This window comes from Bison bison, unplaced genomic scaffold, assembly GCF_000754665.1.
Source record: "Bison bison bison isolate TAMUID 2011002044 unplaced genomic scaffold, Bison_UMD1.0 scf7180017864249, whole genome shotgun sequence".
Lineage (NCBI taxonomy): Eukaryota > Metazoa > Chordata > Mammalia > Artiodactyla > Bovidae > Bison > Bison bison.
Window position 1 is genome coordinate 2,115,825 of NW_011494821.1, and position 8,624 is coordinate 2,124,448.

Consider the following 8,624-nt stretch of genomic DNA (forward strand, 5'->3'; position numbering starts at 1 on the left):
ATGAAGGGGCATGCAAGCAGGCCACACAATCTCAAGACATTTGGAAACCATCGTTTTGCATCAGGGTTACACGGAAAATTCCCATTTGTGAAATTGGATTTCAAATCACCTTCTGCCATGATACAAATGGTTTCACATGTTTTTTCCCCCCCTATCTCTCCTGAGAGAATTATTTCTCAGAGCTGCCTGTGAGATTCTTCTGCTTTTCCAGATAGATCCCTTCACCTGGATTTTGTTAAAACTTATTAAGTCTGAACCAAATTGGCTTGTGTGCATTTCCCTGAAGGGGATGTGTCACCAGAGCCAAGACGGGTTTTAGCTTTTCTGACAGCTGATGGAGATTTTGTTTTCAAGGCAAGTGAGAGCTTTATAAGCACTTTCTGAACATGATCCTACACAGGCTGGTTAGAGGAGAACGTTCAGGCCAGGTGTTCAGGGGAACAGTCTGTGAAGGCCAATGAATTTCGCAAATGTGTTCAGTGACTAAAAGTTCTCAGCTTTCCTGACTGCAGTGGTCAGCACTCTGTCACTGGAGGAAACACACACATAGAGGATGTTTTCTGCCATCCTAGGTCTGTGTGACTCCAGATAATGGGATGATGGTTTAGTCGCTCAGTCGTGTCCAGACCTTTGCGACCTCATGGACTGTAGCCCGCCAGGCTCCTCTGTCCATGGGATTCTCCTCCCAGGCAAGAATACTGGAGTGAGTTGCCATTTCCTTCTGCAGGGGATCTTCCTGACCCAGGTACTGAACTGGGGTCTCCTGCATTGCAGGCAGATGCTTTACCAAGCGAGCTACCAGGGAAGCCCCAGACAATGGGATGGCAGACTAACTGTGCTGAGTTGGCCAGTTTTAGGCAGAACATTGAGCCACCCAGCAGAACCAACTCTGAATTGGGTTTCTCCAACTGGTGACTGGTGACCAGCTCATTCTGATGAATGGATCACACCGGTTGAGACAAACATGTTTCCCCTTTGCTCCCCTCCCGGAGCCATGCTCTCACACCCACACGTCATCCCCTTCAGCTGAATGATGAATGTTCTCAGGAGGGTTATTACCCATCTTATCTCTAGCTCTTTTAAGATTTGGTTTGGGCTTGCTTTTAGAGCTTTTGATCTCTTATCTCGCTTGGTCCTTGGACTTGATTTGACATCAAGCAGCCCTCATCGTCCTTAGTCAGAGCACATTAAACGTGCCTGGGCCTGCCCCTTCCCTAGAAAGCACCAAACAACAACAAAAAACACACCTGGGAAGGATGGGGCCAAGAATGCTGTGCTCCCTGGGGTACCCAGGCAGCCCCGGTGGGAGGGAGACTGCAACCTTATGCAATAAAGAACTGATGGAGGCCTGGAATCAGCAGGGGACTCGACATGGATGGTGACATCCCAGAGATGCCAAACAGCGTTTGGGTCCAACGTGACTCTCTGCCTGGGTCCCTTGAGTTGATCCAGTGCTGTCACATAGGCAAGGGGCAAAATCTATATTTTTCACGAGCCAGATTTTTCATCACTCACAGCTAAAAGTGTCCTTGGCGTGTTTTGTACCTCAGTTTGGCATGTGTGTTATTGGACCCCTCTTCCTGGCATCCATGACCCTACCCATACTCAAAGGTCCCCCGCACCGCTCTAGCCATTTCTGCCCCGTCTCCACCATGACCTCCTTTCCCTCTGTCCATTACTCTCCTGTGCTGTGTCTTATAACCTGTGTCCCATCTTCTACATCAGGAGCTCATAACCCAGGACCGGCCTGGGCTTTGGGAGTCTAGATGTCCAAATTGAATGTTTTCCCTTCTCTTTCCCTCTAAAACAGGCACCTTCTCCTGTATTTATTCAAATATAGCATACAGCAGCATGATCACTCCCCACTGTCCATGCCAGGGAACTGAAAGCCACCTTGTCCCTGAGCATCATGGACTGACTGCCCAAGCGATTCTCTCACTTCCTTTCACATATTGTAAACCAGGCGTTTGCAAAACACTTTCTAGTGGAGCCCCATGATTTCTACCCAAGTGTCTTGAAGCATCAGAGCTATTAGTTTTCCCCAAGGGTTTATTTTGCTAATCCTCAAATTTACAGAAAACTTAAAAGAAGAGTTCAATGAACATTGTTTTCCTTTGCTTTGTAAACATTCTGCCTTGTTTGTGGTCCATCTCCATTTTTCTGAGCCATTTGGAAATATGATACAGACATGACACTCAGCCCTAAATACTTTAGCAAATGTCTCCCTAGAGTAAGGGCATTCTCCTACATGAGCACGATAATGTCAGCACACCTGAAAAATGGAACATTTACTCATCTAATCTACACTAGACATTCAAATTTCCCTAATTGTTTCCACATGCCTTTCATGGCTGTTAAAAATTCTTGAAAATCCAGGACCCAGTGAAAGTTCACACACTGTATTCGGCGATTATGTCTGTTTAATTGCTTTTCATCTGAAACAGTCCCTCCACTTTTTGTTTACTGTCAATTTTTCACTCAACTTTTTATTGAGTATAATTGCTTTACAATGTTGTGTTAGTTCTGCGGCACAACAAAGCGAACCAGCTATCCACATACATATATCCTCTCCCTCTTGAGCCTCTCTGCCAAACCACCACCACCCTAGGGCTTCTCAGGTGGTTCAGTGGTAAAGAACCTGCCTGACAATGCAGGAGACGCGAGACTGCGAGTTCAATCCCTGAGTCGGGAAGATCCCCTGGGGGAAGAAATGACAACCCACTCCACTATTCTTGCCTGGAACATTCCATGGACAAAGGAGCCTGGCAGGCTGCAGTCCATGGGGTCGCAAAGAGTCAGACATAACTACGCACGCACGCACGCCATCCCACCCTTCTAACTCTTTTGAACAGCCCAGGCCCACTGCCTTGTTCCCCACTCTGCTGTTGTTTGCTCCCAAGTAGATTCAGGTGAAGCATGTTTGGCAAATACAGCCCTGCTGCTAAGTCGTTTCAGTTGTGTCCGACTCTGTGCGACCCCATAGACGGCAGCCCACCAGGCTCCGCCGTCCCTGGGATTCTCCAGGCAAGAACACTGGAGTGGGTAAATACAGACCAGGTGGTGGATATTTCTATAGCACCACGTCAGAAGCACATGCTATGGTTTGCCTGCTCTTGGCTACGGTAAAGTCGATGCTGTGGGGAAGGGCATTCCCCAGACCTTTCTATTGTCCTCTCTCCCTCTAAAACTAGTTAGGAATCTGTGGGTGATGCTTTTGAGGTCATGTCAGTATCCTGCTCTGCAATGCCTTGAGAATCTTAAGACTGTATGTTGAGATTATCAACTGATGATCTTTGCCTGACTGTGATTATACTGGGAGCTGAGAAGCATGTATTTTTTTTCAATTACAGTTGATTTGGGCTTCCCTGATGGCACAGTGGTAAAGAAACCACCTGCAATGCAGGAGACCCAGGTTTGATCCCTGGGTCGGGAAGATCCCCTGGAGAAGGGAATGGCTACCCACTCCAGTATTCTTGCCGGAGAATTCCATAGATGGAAGAGCCTGGCGGGCTACAGTCCATGGGGTCGCAGAGAGTCGGACACGACTTGGTGACTGAACAACAACAATAAGCAAATCCTTAGCTGACACAACTGAGTGACTAACACTTTGATATGACGAAGATTCTGTATCTTTTTCTTTAAATTTGTATTTTAGTTTAAAAAGTTTAAACATTGTTTTTTTAATATAATTTTGAAAGGTTACTTTCCATTTACAGTTATTACAAAATATTGGCCATATTCCCTGTATTATACAACTAAGCTTATTGTATACCTAATAATTTGTGCCTCCTACTCCTCTACCCCTGTATTTCCCCTCCTCCCTTCCCTCTCCCCACTGGTAACCACTAGCTCATTCTCTATATCTGTGAGTCTGCTTCTTTTTTGTTATATTCACTAGTTTGTTGTATCTTTTAGATTCTACATGTAAGTGATATCATACAGTATTTGTCTTTTTCTGACTTACTTAGCATAACGCCCTCCAAATCCATCCATGTTACAGCAGATGGCAAAAGTTTGTTCTTTTTATGGCTGAGTGGTATTCCACTGTATATGGAGACCGCATATTCTTGATCCACTCACCTGTTGATGGACATTTAGGTTGCTTCCCTATCTTGGCTATTGTAAATAGTGCTGCTATGAACGGGGGCTTCCCTGATGGTTCAGTGGTAAAGAACCCACTTGCCAAGCAGGAGACGTGGGTTTGGTCCCTGGGTCGGGAAGTTCCCCTGGAGAAGGAAATGGCAACCCACTCTAGTATTCTTGCCCAGGAAATCCCATAGGCAGAGGAGGCTGGCAGGCCACAGTCCATGGGGTCGCAAAAGAGTAGGATACAACTTAGCGACTAAACAATTTTCAACAACAACTGCTGTGGACGTTGGGGTTCTGTAATCTTGACCCCAATTTCCTCCATCCACTCTGCACAGTAATCTTATATAACGCATATCTCTTCTCACTTAGATTAGGACAATTACCTCCTAGAACTAGCTTCCAGGTCTCCATTCTTGGCCTTTTCTAACCCATTTTCTACCCTCGGCCACCAGAGTGATCTTCCAGGGCGAGTATGATCGTATCACCTCCTCCATTGAATGGATTCCCAACAACCCGAAGATAAACAGTTGCTTACCAGGGCATTGAAGACCACCACCCTGGCTCCAGCACTCACCTTTACCCTTGTCCCCCACTTGCCCCTTCAGCCTGTTCACCTGACTCTCTCCGACTACTTGCTCAGAGCTGTCTACACATCACTTCCTCCGGGAGGCCCTCATGGACGGTTCTGTCCACAGAGCACCAGAAACTCACTTTGTCCTCTCACCCAGTACTCTTGTTTTATCACTAGACTGTAAACGCCAGCAGGGCAGAGGGCCGGCCTGGCTTCCTACTGGGCGCCCATGGCCTAGCAACAGCCTGGTACACAGTAGGTACTCCATGAGTGCTCCCTGAACAGATGGGCAATGCTACCACGTGGGCAGGTCGTTCTTTGCCAGACAAGCACAGGAGGAATGGGCCAAATGAATCAGTTGTTCTGGGCCCCTGGGACCCGGCCCAAGTTTCTGAAGGTTAAGAGCCTCCTTTCAGAATTAATCAGGTGCCGCTCCTTCCCTTCCAGCAGGACATTCTAATCCAACAGTGCTTCAGTTCCAATCGCCAGAGCCTCTGGGAGGCCAGTAGGAGGAGCAGAATTAGGTGTTTGTTTATTGAACAGATGTTGATAAATGAAGCCGAAGGTGACAAGTGGTAACTGAGCTCCTCCAGACTCAGCTAGAACCACCATCGGTGAAAAGGTTCAGGTTTCAGCGCCCAGAGTGCATCGTCACCGCCTTGGATGAGGGTAGTGACACTTGGTGATCAGTGTCACGGGGTGTCCACCAAAGGCCTCCTGCCCTTCAGTCATCATCATGAGACAGGAAAGAAAGAAAATCAAATTCGGTTAGAGCAGAGACATGCTGAGAACACTGCAGAGCATGTGCTGTGCTCGGTCAGAAAGCAAAGCCAGGGAGGGGAAAGCAGACCACAGCCCCTCCCCTGGCTCTGGGAGCTCCCCCCCAATAAAGGACCCACAGTGTGGCACCTTCCAATGACTAAAACCCGCACGCAGCAGAGTACAGAAATTGGTAAGTCCTAGAGTAGTTAGTGAAAGTCATTCAGTCGTGTCTACGTGCAACCCCATGGACTCTACAGTCCATGGAATTCTCCAGGTCAGAATACTGGAGTGGGTAACCTTTCCCTTCTTCAGGGAATCTTCCCAACCCAGGGATTGAACCCAGGTCTCCCACATTGCAGGCGGATTCTTTACCAGTTGAGCCACAAGGGAAGTCCAATACTGGTGTGAGTAGCCTATCCCTTCTCCAGCGGATCCTCTTGACCCAGGAATCAAACCTGGGTTTCCTGCATTGCAGGCAGATTCTTTACCAAATGAGCTATCAGGGAAGCCCACAGTGTAATTAACTGTAATTACACAGTGTAATCAGTGTAGTTAAGCTAATGGCATTAACCACATGTCACGTGGCAGAATCACAGAGTTGGTCCACTGAGCCTCCAGGGACAGAGGCGGAGCTGTGTGCTCATCCGTTTCCACCACCATCCTGGCCTCGGACAGAGTTTGGACATAGTAGGTGCTCGGTTGGCCCTGTTGACCTGGCTGGGACACATCACCTGCACACCTGCTGACACCGCTCCACTGTCGTGGTAAACATCGCATTGCACATTGGCAAGTTTGGGGCACACCCAGCCATTTTGTGCCTCTGATAAAGGCTTTGAGGTAACTAGAGCAGGTTCAGTGCATAACTAAGCACAGATCAGGGGTTAGTGAGCCCTTCTGGTGGTCCATGGTCTGCGATGGAGCAGCCGATTTACAAGGGTCTGGTCTCCCACTGGTGACTTTCCCTCTGCCCCCCAGGGCAGGGCTGGGCTCTGGCACACCAGACCCACCCTCCGAGAGGGACCGATTCCCCAAAGGAAAACCCAAGGTTCTGCCCCGAACTGTGCCGCCGCCACCCCCCAAAGTCTTCCTCTGGGCCTAGGAATTTCATCCCAAAGGAGCTCTGTTTCTTTCTGTTACTTTATCCAGCAAGCTTACGCTGACCCGAGGAGGGTGACTAAGGGGAAATGGAGTATTTTCAGCCAGGGGCCATCACAGTCACTGTATCAAGTATCTTTTGGGGGCAGTGAATTTCACGACAGGTGTGTTTTTATTCAGGAGAAATAATGCACTTAATTTAGAGGGATGAACTTTCCTTCCAAGAACTGTTCACTCTCTCTCTCCCCTACCCTCACCCATGCTGCCAGGAGAACCCACAGCGATGGCAACCATGACATTTAAGCCTGGATAAACCATTGCAGCATAAGCCACAACATCTGACTTCAAGTCTTGTCTTTTAATGACTTTTAATGAGGTGAATTCACCAAGCCATACTTTTCTCTTCTTTCAAATGGGCATCAGCCTGTCTCTACAGGCTTGGAAGGGGTGAAAGTGAATGTGTGAATCACTCAGTCGTGTCCGACTCTTTGCAACCCCATGGACTGCAGCCCACCAGGCTCCTCTGTCCATGGAATTCTCAGGCACAGATACTGGAGTGGGTTGCCATTCCCTTCTCCAGGGGATCTTCCCGACCCAGGGATCAAACCTGGTCTCCCTCCTTTGCAGGCAGATTCTTTACCATCTGGGCTACCAGGGATGCCTTTGAAAGGGGTGAGGAGGGGGTGTTAGGAGATGGTCCGAGACCTGGGGAGCTGCAGTGGTCCTCACTGTGACAGCACAAGCATGAATGGGTTGGTCTCAGTTCTCTTTCAGGCCAGAGACATGAAGGAGAAGGTTCAGAGTGGAGAGGTGGCTGGGTTGGGGTATTTTCTAAAATTTGCCCTTTCTCTATGGAAAAAAGGGTATTTTTCCTATACATTAAAAAAAATTATTTTAGTGAAAAAATTTACAGGCTTTTAAAAATTCTTTGATCAGAGTAACACAAGTACATAGGTTAGAAAGTCAAACAGGCCTTCCCTGGTGGTCCAGGGTGTGTCCCACTCTGTCTTGGGACACAACCTGTGGAGTTCTGGTGACCATGTAACATGTCTGGTTCTCCTGAAGCCACCATGCTGGAGAGATTTTGGGGCAAGGCCATGAGAGAGAGACAGAGATGGATGTCTGAGAAGCCGCAGCTGGTCCATCCTCTAGCTATTCTATCTTCTAGTAAACCTGGTCTTAACCAGCAAGTGAGACATGCCCAGCTGAGCCCAGCTAATACTAATAAATGATGGGCAGCTCCCTGGTGGTCCACTGGTTAAGAATCCACTTTCCAATGCAGCAGATGCGGATCCGACCACCCCTCTGGGAACTGAGATGCCCCCATGCCGTGGGTCAGTTAAGCCCGTGCCCCACAACTACAGAAGAGTGGCAAGTAAGATCTGATGCAGCCAAATAAAAATAAATTTAAAACAATAATAAGTGATGGTTGTTGTTTTATGCCACCAAAGTCTGGTTTAGTTCAGCAATGGATAACAGGAACATTGCTCCAGCTTCTGTCTCCCCATCTCACTTGACTGCAGCTTCATCTTTCCAGTCGCTCAGACCCAAAATCTTGGAACCACTTTTGTCTTCTCTCTTTCACACCTCACATCTATTATGTCAAGAAATATTCCGGCTCTGCCCTCAATGTTTGCCCAGAGTCCACTCACTTCTTACCACCTCCAGTGCTCACACCCTGGTCCAAGCCACCATCATCCTCTTGGGCACCGTGATTATCTTTCACCTGCATCACAGCAATAGCCTTCTAATTGCAATAGCATCTTCTGCCTGTCTTCCTGCTACAGTTTATTCTCAACGCAGCAGGCAGAATCATCCTGCTGACATGTGAGTCAGCCCTCTTCTAAAGTTTTCTAGCTATTCGTGCCCATACATGTCTTTTTCAACACTAAAGTCACTTTTTAATTTGTAACAAAGAGACCTGCATTCTAGTTCTGGCTTTGCCCCTAATAGACTAGGAAATAGAATTAGCTCGGATGAGGGATCTAGATTCAACCTGCCTGGATTTAAATCGCAGCTCTGCCACTGGCTTGCGGTGTCCCGTGGGCCAGCACTCAGTCTTCCATGGGCTTAGTCTCCTCATCTGTCTGATGGAGCTGATAATAAT